Source organism: Schistocerca nitens, chromosome 9 (assembly GCF_023898315.1).
Source record: "Schistocerca nitens isolate TAMUIC-IGC-003100 chromosome 9, iqSchNite1.1, whole genome shotgun sequence".
Classification (NCBI taxonomy): Eukaryota; Metazoa; Arthropoda; class Insecta; order Orthoptera; family Acrididae; genus Schistocerca; species Schistocerca nitens.
The window spans coordinates 93,266,289-93,280,927 of record NC_064622.1 but is presented as its reverse complement, the minus strand read 5'-3'; the positions used below and the strand labels follow the sequence as shown (position 1 = coordinate 93,280,927).

At 43.6% G+C, this 14,639-nt stretch overlaps 1 protein-coding gene and 1 pseudogene across 1 annotated transcript in view; both read left to right on the top strand.

The window, feature by feature from the left end:
* The window catches only part of LOC126203635 (dehydrogenase/reductase SDR family member 11-like), a 255,985-nt gene that overhangs the window by 130,163 nt on the left and 111,183 nt on the right, over window positions 1–14,639 (top strand). The window lies entirely within an intron of this gene.
* LOC126204745 (5S ribosomal RNA) lies at window positions 3,709–3,826 on the top strand (annotated as a pseudogene).

The following is a 14,639-nucleotide window of genomic DNA, read 5'->3' as shown; positions in this document are numbered from 1 at the left end:
GTGTGCCTCGGTCGTATGCAGTCCTGATTGTGGCGCTCACCTGCACGGCGCCAAACACGCATACGACCATCATTGGCACCAAGGCAGAAGCGACTCTCATCGCTGAAGACGACACGTCTCCATTCGTCCCTCCATTCACGCCTGTCGCGACACCACTGGAGGCGGGCTGCACGATGTTGGGGCGTGAGCGGAAGACGGCCTAACGGTGTGCGGGACCGTAGCCCAGCTTCATGGAGACGGTTGCGAATGGTCCTCGCCGATACCCCAGGAGCAACAGTGTCCCTAATTTGCTGGGAAGTGGCGGTGCGGTCCCCTACGGCACTGCGTAGGATCCTACGGTCTTGGCGTGCATCCGTGCGTCGCTGCGGTCCGGTCCCAGGTCGACGGGCACGTGCACCTTCCGCCGACCACTGGCGACAACATCGATGTACTGTGGAGACCTCACGCCCCACGTGTTGAGCAATTCGGCGGTACGTCCACCCGGCCTCCCGCATGCCCACTATACGCCCTCGCTCAAAGTCCGTCAATTGCACATACGGTTCACGTCCACGCTGTCGCGGCATGCTACCAGTGTTAAAGACTGCGATGGAGCTCCGTATGCCACGGCAAACTGGCTGACACTGACGGCGGCGGTGCACAAATGCTGCGCAGCTAGCGCCATTCGACGGCCAACACCACGGTTCCTGGTGTGTCCGCTGCGCCGTGCGTGTGATCATTGCTTGTACAGCCCTCTCGCAGTGTCCGGAGCAAGTATGGTGGGTCTGACACACCGGTGTCAATGTGTTCTTTTTTCCATTTCCAGGAGTGTACATTCACCACCACAGTCTGCCATTAGCCATCATGGAAGAAATAAAGCCCATTTTCAGAGATCTGGCTGACGGAAGTCTTCTGATGAAATGTCTTCATGGAAAAACGCAGAACCCCAACGAGTGCTTGAATAGTGTGATATGGCATCGTCTCCCAAAAACAGTGTTTGTCGGAATTAGTATACTACATTTTAGTGTGTATGATGCTGTAGCTACCTTCAATCTTGGGAATACAACTAAATGCCAGGTCCTACAAAAGTTGGGTTTGCGTGTTGGTTCCCGCACAGTACGTGCTCTGTTGACTTTAGATCGGCACAGACTAAGGCATGCTGACAATATAATCAAGACATTAGTGAAAAAACCAAGACAGGTGCAGAGGGGTGACAAAAGAAGATTTGAAGATGATTATGAAGACTGTGAAGGGGTATTAATTATGGATCAGGAATGTTTTAATGTTCTTTCTCCGTTTCCCGTAAGTTTGCTTTTTACTTCTTCTAGGAACATTATTTCAGGTACTGGTGAACCTAGAAGTCTGAAATTTTTATGACTTAGTCACATGGGTTTCTTTTACACATTAAAACAACGATTTTTTAATTACTTTATTTACAAAAGACTTAGGGGTGATAATCTAGTAAAAAGTGATGGAAAAATTTAATTGAAATAAATGTAAAATATCTTTGTAAGAAAATACTTTGACAGTAAACTGTTGTTTCAGTATTGTTATAACATAGCAATGCACATACAGTAAAAATTTTATCTGTCTGTCTCTAGCGGTTTGTGAGAAAATGTTCCCTATAGCAGGCATATTTTAACATTGCGGGGATATGCGATTCCGTATCCCCTTATGCATCTTGCAGTTGAGTACGTTCTGTATTCTTCACATTGTTTCTACTTTACTATCACCTGTTTTGGGGCAAAATAAACGCAACCATGCAAAATGTCCGTTTGTTGCTTTAAGTTTTGACACCAGCGTATTTTATTCAACGTACTAGTTACTGTCATTACTTAACTCGCTGCATTGTACATTTGTATGAAATTTTCGCTGATAGCCACTTCTATACAGGGCCAAGCGACACTAATGGGACCGGGGGTGGGGGGAAGGGGCAATCGAGGACGCCAAATAATACAACTTTTGTGCGCAAAAACGTTCTGCAATCGGTCCTCCTTCTATACGTCGCAGAATTTCACGGACATCTGCCAGATCTACAATATATGCCTTCGCTTAGCTACAACAGTGGTCGTGCCTTAGTTCGTTCAAGAATCTGATCATCGAGCATCCCTAAGTCGCAACGACTCCTTGCGACGCTACATCCACGAAAGGAATGCGACAGCACATTTATTTATGGTATTATAAAAAAAATACCGCCATCCACGTTATCGGCCAGATGCTTATGTGCATATCGATGTGAATTAGCTATCTTATCGTCTACGAAAGCATTTAATCCCGTGTCGGGATGCACAAAATTGTTTATCTGACCACCTGCTCTTCGCTGCCGGTATCGGCGGAGATCGCAATGTGTTATCAGCCTCCGTCTACGCAACTTTTCTACTCGAAACGAAGTAGATTTGCCACGGATTATCAGAACGTCCGATACAGGGTTCGATTTATTTCCATATGATTGCCGAGCCTCTTGTCAGCGTGAGACACAGGAGGTATATCGAGGATGTCAAGAATGGAGTGTTTGGTTTCGTTACCCGTAGCACTGTCGCTTCATTCGTGGACCAACCATTCTGAGATAGAGTCTCCTCGAAATCTCTACATAGCTTTGGTCATATTCATGGCCCTTCAAGAAATCTGCACATGATTTATTCTTCGTTATTTCCTGATTCCAAAATGCGCTCCATTTCCAACCATTTCGCTGCCGGCGATCTACATCTGCATTTGCATGACTGCTCTGCAATTCACAGTTTAATGCCTCCCAGAGGTTTATTCGAACCACCTTCAGGCTGTTCTTCTACCGTTCCACCCTCTAACAGCGAGTGGAAAAAAATGAACACTTAAATAATTCTGTACGATATCTGATTTCTCTTATTTTATTATGATGTCCATTTCTTCCTGTATACGCTGGCGAAAGTAAAATATTTTCACATTCAGAAGAGAAAGATAGTGACAGAAATTTCGTGAAAAGATCTCGCCTTAACGAAAAACTCTTTTGTTTTAATGACTGCCGTTCTAGCTAGATTATCATATTCATGACAATCTCTGTCCTATTTCCCGATAATACAAAAGGAAGTACCCTGTTTTGAACTTTTTCGCTGTCCCTCGTCAATCCTATCTGGCAATTATCAGATAGAGCATAGCAATACTGTAGCAGATGACGGACAAACGTAGTGTAGGTAGTCTCTTTAGTAGACATGTTGCATCTTTTAAGCGTTCCGCCAAGAAAAGGTAGTCTTTGCTTTGCCTTTCCCACAAAATTATCCATTTGAACGATCCAACTTAAGTGATTTGCAATTGTAATTCTTAGTTATTTAGTCGAAATGACAGCCTTTAAATTTGTGTGATTTATTGTGTAATCGGAATTTAACTGGTTTCTTTTTGTACTCATGTGGACGACCTCACACCTTCCCTTATTGAGAGATATTGCCACTTTTCGCTCTATTTAGATATTGTATCTAAGTCATTTTCAGTTCGTTTTGATCTTCTGATGACTTTACTAGACGGTAAATGACATCATCGGCAAACAGTCTAAGAGAGCTCTTCAGATTATCTTTGGGAACGACGGATCACACATCTGTTTTACTTGATGTCTTTCCGTCAGTTACTTCGACAGCGCCCTTTCTGAGAGGACATCTCGAATTCCGCCGCACAGCCATAGGTATGCAACTGGATTGGCAGTCTCTTGTGAGAAACGGTGTCAAAAGCCTTCCGGAAATTTAGAAATATTGCATTAATTTGAGTGGCAACGGCATTGCCGCAGTGGATACACCGGTTCCCGTGCGATCACCGAAGTTAAGCGCTGTCGGGTGTGATCGGCACTTGGATGGGTGACCATCCAGGCCGCCATGCGCTGTTGCCATTTTTCGGGGTGCACTCAGCCTCGTGATGCCAATTGAAGAACTACTCGACCGAATAGAAGCGGCTTCGGTCAAGAATACCATCATAACCACCGGGAGAGCGGTGTGCTGACCCCACGCCCCTCCAGCCGCGTCCTCCAGTGAGGATGACACGGCGGTAGGATGGTCCCGGTAGGCCACTCGTGGCCTGAAGACGGAGTGCTGTGTGCATTAACTTGAGATCCCCTGTCGACAGCACTAATTACTTCGTGCAGGTAAAGAGCTAGTTGTGTTCAAGCTACATCTACATCTACATAGATACTCCGCAAGCCACAGACGATGCATGGCAGAGGATACCCCGTATCACTACTAGTCACGTCCTTTCCTGTTCCTCTCGCAAACAGAACGAGGGAAAAATGACTGACTATACGCCTCCAAATGATCTCTAATTTCTCGTATTTTATCTCCGTGATCCTTACGCGCAATGTATGTTGGAAGCAGCAGAATCGATTTGCAGTCAGCTTCAGATGCCTGTCGTCTAAATTTTCTCAATAGTTGTAGTTGTTGTTGTCGTAGTCTTCAGTTCAAAAATGTTCAAGTGTGTGTGAAACCTTATGGGACTTAACTGCTAAGGTCATCAGTCCCTAAGCTTACACACTACTTAGCCTAAATTATCCTAAGGACCAACACACACACACCCATGCCCGAGGGAGGACTCGAACCTCCGCCGGGACCAGCCGCATAGTCCATGACTGCAGCGCCCGAGACCGCTCTGCTAATCCCGCGCGGCAGTCTTCAGTGCAGAGACCGGTTTGATGCAGCTCTCCATGCTACTCTGTCCTGTGCAAGCTTTTTCATCTCGCAGTACCTTCTGAATCTGCTTAGTGTATTCATGTCTTGGTCTCCCTCTACAACTTTTACCCTCCACGCTGCCCTCCAATACGAAATTGGTGATCCCTTGATGCCTCAGAACATGTCCTAACAACCGATCCCTTCTTCTAGTCAAGTTGCGCCACAAATTTCTCTTCTCCTCAATTCTGTTCAGTACCTCCTCATTAGTTATGTAATCTACCCATCTAATCTTCAGCATTCTTCTGTAGCACCACATTTCGAACGCTTCTATTCTCTTCTTGTCGAAACTATTTATCGTCCATGATTCATTTCCATACATGGCTATACTCCGTGCAAATACTTTCAGAAACGACTTCCAGATACTTAAATCTATACTCGATGTTAATAAATTTCTCTTCCTCAGAAACGCTTTCCTTGCCATTACCAGTCTACATTTTGTATCAGTTATTTTGCCCCCCCAAATAGCAAAACTGCTCTGCTACTTTAAGTGTCTCATTTCCTAATCTAATTCCCTCAGCGTCACCCGATTTAATTCAACTACATTCCCTTATCCTCGTCTTGCTTTTGTTGATGTTCATCTTATATCCTCAATAGTATTCCTTGAAAAGAACGTCGTCCTCGCTCCAGGGGTTCCGATTTGCGTTCCACAAGTATCTCCGTAACCCTTGCGTGTTGTTCGAACATACCAGTAACAAATCAAGCAGCCCGCCTCTGAACTGCTACGATGTCTTCTTTTAATCCGGCCTGCCGATCCGGCCTGCCGACTAGTACTCAACAACAGGTCCCAGTCGCGGCCTGCACACCGTTTCCTTTAAAGACGAACCACACTTTCGCAGGATTCTCCCAATAACCCGACCTCAGTCAGTTGCCTTTCCTACCACAATCCTCACATGCTCGTTCCATTTCACAACGCTTTGAAACGTTACGCCCGGATAGTGAAACTACGTGACTCTGTCAAGCAGAACACTACTAATGTTGCATCCGAACATTACGGGTTTGCTTTTCCTACTCATCCGAATTGGCTCAAATTTTTCTACTTTTAAAGCCCGCTGCCATTCATCGCACCAACTAGAAATTTTGTACTCCTATAGCTACCCAATCTCGACACCTTACCGTTTTTTTTTTGGTCATCTCATAGTCAGAGAAGAGGGTGAGATGAACACATCATAGGGCATCCATGTGACATTGCAACAAGGTTGCAATGACATGATGTCGCTAGGTGGATAATGCAAAGCCAGTGATCTATATGTGGTTACAGCATTTTTTCTTATTGGAGGAAGTAGTACACAGTTTATATTTACGTGGGCTGTAGAAGCACTCACATCCCCCAAAGACTATAAGAAAATAGATTGTCCGTGGCTCTCTGATGCCAGTTTTAATAGCAACTAACCTTACAAACATCTAATAGTCATAGTGTAGATTTCCTAGGGTACTCTAGTGCTACATCCATGTCAATTATCCTCCTACACTTCGCACCGAGACAAAATTAACTATAATTAGTTAGTGGTATATTGTTTTTTTCTCGATACATATTCACTGTCTTGCATCAGGGAATTTCCATATTTTGACATATTTTTCATATATATATATATATATATATATATATATATTTTTTGTCATCAGTCTACTGACTAGTTTGATGCGGCCCGCCACGAATTCCTTTCCTGTGCTAACCTCTTCATCTCAGAGTAGCACTTGCAACCTACGTCCTCATTTATTTGCTTGACGTATTCCAATCTCTGTCTACCTCTACAGTTTTTGCCCTCTACAGCTCCCTCTAGTACTTTGGCAGTCATTCCCTCATGTCTTAGCAGATGTCCTATCATCCTGTCCCTTCTCCTTATCAGTGTTTTCCACATATTTCTTTCCTCTCCGATTCTGCGTAGAACCTCCTCATTCCTTACCTTATCAGTCCACCTAATTTTCAACATTCGTCTATAGCACCACATCTCAAATGCTTCGATTCTCTTCTGTTCCGGTTTTCCCACAGTCCAGGTTTCACTACCATACAATGCTGTATTCCAGACGTACATCCTCAGAAATTTCTTCCTCAGATTAAGGCCGGTATTTGATATTAGTAGACTTCTCTTGGCCAGAAATGCCTTTTTTGCCATAGCGAGTCTGCTTTTGATGTCCTCCTTGCTCCGTCCGTCATTGGTTATTTTACTGCCTAGGTAGCAGAATTCCTTAACTTCATTGACTTCGTGACGATCAATTCTGATGTTAAGTTTCTCGCTGTTCTCATTTCTACTACTTCTCATTACCTTCGTCCTTCTCCGATTTACACTCAAACCATACTGTGTACTCATTAGACTGTTCATTCCGTTCATCTCTTCTAAATCGACTCCTGTTTCTTCTTCTATCACATCAGACAAATCTTCACCCTCATAGAGGCTTTCAATGTATTCTTTCCACCTATCTGCTCTCTCCTCTGCATTTAATTCTTCTTCACTTTCACTCAGGATAGCAATGTCATCAGCGAATCGTATCATTGATATCCTTTCACCTTGTATTTTAATTCCACTCCTGAACCTTTCTTTTATTTCTATCATTACTTCCTCGATGTACAGATTGAAGAGTAGGGGCGAAAGGCTACAGCCTTGTCTTACACCCTTCTTAATACGAGCACTTCGTTCTTGATTGTCCACTCTTATTATTCCCTCTTGGTTGTTGTACATATTGTATATGACCCGTCTCTCCCTATAGCTTACCCCTACTTTTTTCAGAATCTCGAACAGCTTGCACCATTTTATATTGTCGAACGCTTTTTCCAGGTCGACAAATCGTATGAAAGTGTCTTGATTTTTCTTTAGCCTTGCTTCCATTATTAGCCGTAACGTCAGAATTGCCTCTCTCGTCCCTTTACTTTTCCTAAAGCCAAACTGATCGTCACCTAGCGCATCCTCAATTTTCTTTTCCATTCTTCTGTATATTATTCTTGTAAGCAGCTTCGATGCATGAGCTGTTAAGCTGATTGTGCGATAATTCTCGCACTTGTCAGCTCTTGCCGTCTTCGGAATTGTGTGGATGATGCTTTTCCGAAAGTCAGATGGTATATCGCCAGACTCATATATTCTACACACCAACGTGAATAGTCGTTTTGTTGCCACTTCCCCCAATGATTTTAGAAATTCTGATGGAATGTTATCTATCCCTTCTGCCTTATTTGACCGTAAGTCCTCCAAAGCTCTTTTAAATTCCGATTCAAATACTGGGTTCCCTATCTCTTCTAAATCGACTCCTGTTTCTTCTTCTATCACATCAGACAAATCTTCACCCTCATAGAGGCTTTCAATGTATTCTTTCCACCTATCTGCTCTCTCCTCTGCATTTAACAGTGGAATTCCCGTTGCACTCTTAATGTTACCACCGTTGCTTTTAATGTCACCAAAGGTTGTTTTGACTTTCCTGTATGCTGAGTCTGTCCTTCCGACAATCATATCTTTTTCGATGTCTTCACATTTTTCCTGCAGCCATTTCGTCTTAGCTGCCCTGCACTTCCTATCTATTTCATTCCTCAGCGACTTGTATTTCTGTATTCCTGATTTTCCCGGAACATGTTTGTACTTCCTCCTTTCATCAATCAACTGAAGTATTTCTTCTGTTACCCATGGTTTCTTTGCAGCTACCTTCTTTGTACCGGTGTTTTCCTTCCCAACTTCTGTGATGGCCCTTCTTAGAGATGTCCATTCCTCTTCAACTGTACTGCCTACTGCACTATTCCTTATTGCTGTATCTATAGCGTTAGAGAACTTCAAACGTATCTCGTCATTCTTTAGTACTTCCGTATCCCACTTCTTTGCGTATTGATTCTTCCTGACTAATGTCTTGAACTTCAGCCTACTCTTCATCACTACTATATTGTAATCTGAGTCTATATCTGCTCCTGGGTACGCCTTACAATCCAGTATCTGATTTCGGAATCTCTGTCTGACCATGATGTAATCTAATTGAAATCTTCCCGTATCTCCCGGCCTTTTCCATGTATACCTTCTCCTCTTGTGATTCTTGAACAGGGTATTCGCTATTACTAGCTGAAACTTGTTACAGAAATCAATTAGTCTTTCTCCTCTTTCATTCCTTCTCCCAAGCCCATATTCTTCTGTAACCTTTTCTTCTACTCCTTCTCCTACAACTGCATTCCAGTCGCCCATGACTATTAGATTTTCGTCCCCCTTTACATACTGCATTACCCTTTCAACATCCTCATACACTTTCTCTATCTGTTCATCTTCAGCTTGCGACGTCGGCATGTATACCTGAACTATCGTTGTCGGTGTTGGTCTGCTGTCGATTCTGATTAGAAGAACCCGGTCACTGAACTGTTCACAGTAACACACCCTCTGCCCTACCTTCCTATTCATAACGAATCCTACACCTGTTATACCATTTTCTGCTGCTGTTGATATTACCCGATACTCATCTGACCAGAAATCCTTGTCTTCCTTCCACTTCACTTCACTGACCCCTACTATATCTAGATTGAGCCTTTGCATTTCCCTTTTCAGATTTTCTAGTTTCCCTACCACGTTCAAGCTTCTGACATTCCACGCCCCGACTCGTAGAACGTTATCCTTTCGTTGATTATTCAATCTTTTTCTCATGGTAACCTCCCCCTTGGGAGTCCCCTCCAGGAGATTCGAATGGGGGACTATTCCGGAATCTTTTGCCAATGGAGAGATCATCATGACACTTCTTCAATTACAGGCCACATGTCCTGTGGATACACGTTACGTGTCTTTAATGCAGTGGTTTCCATTGCCTTCTGCATCCTCATGTCGTTGATCATTGCTGATTCTTCCGCCTTTAGGGACAATTTCCCACCCCTAGGACAAGAGAGTGCCCTGAACCTCTATCCGCTCCTCCGCCCTCTTTGACAAGGCCGTTGGCAGAATGAGGCTGACTTCTTATGCCGGAAGTCTTCGGCCGCCAATGCTGATTATTTATCAAAATTTAGGCAGTGGCGGGGATCGAACCCGGGACCGGAGACGTTTTGATATGAATCAAAGACTCTACCCCTAGCCCACGGCCTTTCCGTACGCCACAGCATCTTCAGCAAACAATCGCATATTGCTGCCCAATCTGTCCGCCGAATCATTTATGTATATTGAGACTAATAGCGGTCCTGTCACACTTCCCTGGGGCACTCCCGACGAAACCCTTGTCTCCGAAGAACGCTCGCCACCGAGGAAAACTTCTTGGGTTCTATTACTTAAGAAGTCTTCGATCCACACACATACCTGTGAACCTGTCCTATATGCTTGCACTTTCTTTAACAACCTGCAGCTGGGCTTCCGGAAAATCTGTAAATATGGAATCTGCCTGTTGCCTTTCATCCATATTTCGCAGCATATCATGTGAGGAAAGGGCAAGCTGAGTTTCGTACGAGCGATGATTTCTAGCCGGCCGCTGTGGCCGAGCTGTTATAGGCGCTTCAGTCCGGAACCGCGTTGCTGCTACGGTCGCAGGTTCGAATCCTGCCTCGGGCATGGATGTGTATGATGTCCTTCAGTTAGTTAGGTTTCAGTAGTTCTAAGTTCTAGGGGACTGATGACCTCAGATGTTAAGTCCCATAGTGCTTAGAGCCTTTTGAACCATTTCGATGTTTTCTGTAACCGTGATGATTCATGGACATAAGTTTCTGGTCTCAAGAAAATTTATTATATTCTAACTGAGAATATGTTACGGATTCTGCAGCATACCATTGTTAGGGATATTGGTCTCTAATTTTTCGTGTCTGTTCTTTTGTCCTTCTTATGCACATGGGTCACTTGCGCATTTTTCCAGTCGCTTGGGACTTTGTGCTGGGCGAGAGATTCACGATAAATGCAGGCTAATTAAGGGGCCAGTGCCGTAGAGTACTCTTTGAAAAACCGAACTGGGATTCCACCTGGTCCTGGTGACTTATTTGTTTTCTACTCCTTCAGCTGTTTCTCTACTCCAAGGATGCTTGTTACTATGTCGTCCATACAAGAGTCTGTCCGATGGCCAAACGACGGTTCGTTGGTACGATTCTCCTGCGTGAACTCCGGCTTATGTTACGCTGTTTTCTGCTACCACAATAGACTGGTCAGTAAGTGACTGGATACAAGCCTTAGGTCCACTTATCGATTTTTCATAGTACTACAATTTTCGATAGTTCTCTGTCAGGTCTTTTGCTAAGGTACGAGCGTGATAATAGCGTGTGCTTCGCGCATAGAACTTTTTACAGACGCCCGAATCTCTACTAAACTTTGTTTGTCGTCATTTGTGCGTTTCTTTTGTACCGTAACAGCCTCTGCTTCTTCAGCATTTTCCGAATCTTGTTACTAGACCATGATGGGTCTTTTCCATCTTTAATCCACTTATAAGAGACATAATTCTCCAGACCACGTTCTACGGTCTGCTTAAACTTTGCCCATAATTCCTCTACGTTCATCTTACTGGAACTAAGTGATGCCAATTCACTGTCTAAGTGAGATGCTAACAGTTGCTTATCCGCTGTTCCTAGCAGAAACAATTTCCCATCTTTCACAAGAACGGTGTTTCCTGAATCTGTGCTGTGTGTCAATGAACCGTTCGAACACAGTGTATGTTCCAAAATCCAGCTGCAAATCGACTTTACTGCACTATACATATACAGGGTGATTCAAAAATGCATGTAAATATTTTAAGGGTGTATTTGTGAGGTAAATATAAGACAAAAATGTTCTATAAATGTTTTTCCATAAACGTTTAATTCCAGAGTTATCGTTAAATACGAAAGTCATGTCCGTATCAAAACGACGGCAGTGCAAGCAGCAGGATGCCATATTCTGGTACGTAATTCACATACGTATCTCCCAACAGTTGATTCTAAACTGCATGAATAGTGTTTGTTTTTGTTTGCACGTGATGTTTACTCCTACTGTACGGAAGATGGCGCTGATGTTGTTGGTAACGGAAAAGTACGTCCTGTCGTTCATTCATCGTCGGAAGGCTAAAGGTTTCGTGCACATGATGTACTCAAACAGTGAGTATGCTGATATGCACCTTGTGTATGGTGCAGCAGATGGAAATGCACTTGCAGCAAGACGAAGGTACAGTGAGCTGTTTCCAGGAAGACGGTTACCAAGTCATCAGACGTTTGTATCTGTGGACAGACGTATGCGGGAGTATGGCATTCGTCCTGGGCCACATTCAGGTCGACCACTTGAGCATGCAGTGAACGTCGAGGAACATGTTTTGGACCTGGTAGACCAAGATCCATCTATCAGTACGAGACAAATTAGTGCAGCTGTACGACTTCCACAATCTACTGTATGGCGGCTGCTTCGGAGACAACAGTTGCATCCATTTCACCTGCAAAAAGTGCACGAATTGACACCTGAAGACTATCCTCGCCGTCAGCAATTCTGCCAGTGGTTACAAGAGCGTCATTTGAATGATCCAATGTTCATTCGGCGGATATTATTCACAGATGAGGCCATGTTTACTCGTGCGGGTGTAATCAATTCGCATAATATGCACCAGTGGGCTGTCGAGAATCCTGGCGCGAGAATTGTGCGTGGATATCAACATCAATTCTCCATAAACATTTGGTGTGGTATTGTGGGGAATTACTTACTCGGACCTCATGTTCTGCCTCCAAGGCTGAATGGGCACGCGTACTGCGAATTTTTGGAGGGAGAATTGCCTGGATTGTTACAGGATGTCCCTCTTGCAACACGAGCCACCATGTGGTTTATGCACGATGGTGCTCCCGCCCATTACAGCCGCAACGTAAGGGCGTACCTCAATTCTGCGTATCCACATCGATGGATAGGTCGCGGAGGACCAATTGCTTGGCCAGCCAGATCACCTGACCTGAACCCTTTAGACTTTTATTTATGGGGCCGACTAAAGACATTGGTGTATTCTTCTGCAGTACCGAACAGAGAAGTGCTACAACACAGAATTGAAGGTGGTTGTGAAATTATTCGTGGAGAGTTGAACGGACTGTGTAATGTGCAGAGATCATTGATGCGACGAGCACGGGTCTGTCTGCAAGTTCAGGGACAGCATTTTGAACATGCATTGCATTAAGATTTGTGCAAATACAGTACAGTACAGTACAGTCTGTAAAATGCTTCAATTTTCCTTAGTTATTGTGCATTGCTGTAGTTCAATCAACAGGACCTAAATTAATACAGTGTTCGCGAGGAATTGTTTCAGTTTGTTACGTCACGTTTATTTATCAGTTTGCGTTGTTAGTCCAAATGCACTGTAATTAAACTGTGAACTCTGGGAATTAAATACCTTACGTTGTATTGAATGTATTATCCTGTTTTGTTCATAACTCTGTAATAAGCCAAGTATGGAAAAAATTGTATAGAACATTTTTGTCTTATATTTACCTCACAAATACACCCTTGAAATATTTACATGCATTTTTGAATCACCCTGTATAGAAGAAAAGAGAGTAGTAACCACCTGGGCGAAGGGTGCACGTCTATCTATCTCTTTTCAGATTGTGGATTCTTTGGTGGATCATGTTTTATGGGCATTATCCCGCGTTCCAAGGCATATTTCTGTGCCTAGACTTCGTCTCATAAGGCTGGAAACATCATCAGGGGCTATTTTTTCGGCTTGGAGAACTTGTTTAAATTTCAAGCTGCTCCTCAAACTGTATAGTCTCTGATGGTGTCTTCACCATTACGAGACGAAGCGCTAGCACAGGAATATGCCTCGGAACACCGGCTAATTCCCATAAACAATTTACACTAACGACTGAAATACCGAACCTGAAAGCCTAGGTTGTAGATTGCAGACGTCGCCTGTCCTTAGCATGGGACATCGATTGCGAGAACAACAGCTGGTAGTTACTTAACAAATTCAGGACACAGACCCACTAAATTATCTGGCTGAATACTAGGGGGTAAAAAAACTACAGTGACTAATTTTAGAAGACCTTGACGTGAAAGTGGAAGAACAGTTTTTATCAACTTTTTCCGCAGAATGAATATATTTGTGGGAATGATTGCAGAGGTCACCAGTTATAAGAGCTAATGGAAGGAGAAGGATTAGGAAATAGTCTTTCATAAACCAGCTCAAAATAAAAATAATAATAAACTGTCAGATGGGGCGACATTTTATACCAATAGTGTAGTGCGACACGTGTACACTCTTTACTGTTGTTCCATCATTGATACAGCTCAGTGTTGAGAAATGTGCTTGTGTGGCTTGTCCCCCATTCGTATCTCCGGGAGGGAACTGCCAAGGGAAGGTGACCATAAGGAAAAGAGTGAATAACCGTCGAAAGGATAACGTTTTACGATTGGGGACGTGGAATGTTTGAAGTTTGAAACAGATAGGGAAGCTAGAAATGTGAAAAAGGAAATGCAGAAGCTCAATTTAGATATAGTGGTGGTCAGTGAAGTGAAACAGGAAGAAGACAAGGATTTCTGGTCGATGAGTAGGAGAAAACGTTGTAAAGGGTATAGGATTCGATATGAACAGGAAGGTAGCGCAGAGAGTGGGTTACTCTGAACTGTTCTGTGATTGGTTTGTTGTCATTTGAATCGACAGCAAACCAACAACGACATCAATAGTTCAGGCATACATGCCGACGTCGCAAGCCGCAGATGAAGAGACAGAGGAAGTAGAGGAGACACAGAACGTATATGAGGATACTGAACGAATAATTCAGTACGATAAGAGAGAGGAAAATGTAATATTCATTGCAGATTGGAGTAGAAGAAAGGGTTCCGGAAGAATATGGGCTTGGTATTACGAATGAGAAGAGAAAGACTGATTGAGTTCTGCAATGTATTTCAGGTGTAATGCCGAATACTCTGTTTAAGAATCACAGGAGGCGAAGGCATACTTGCAAAAGGCCGGGAGACACAGGAAGATTTCGGTTAGATTACATCATGGTCAGGCAGAGATTTCGATATCAGAGATTGGATTGTAAGACGTACCCAGGAACAGATGTAGATACACACCGCAATATAGCAATAATCAAGAGTAGGCTGAAGTTTAAGAAAC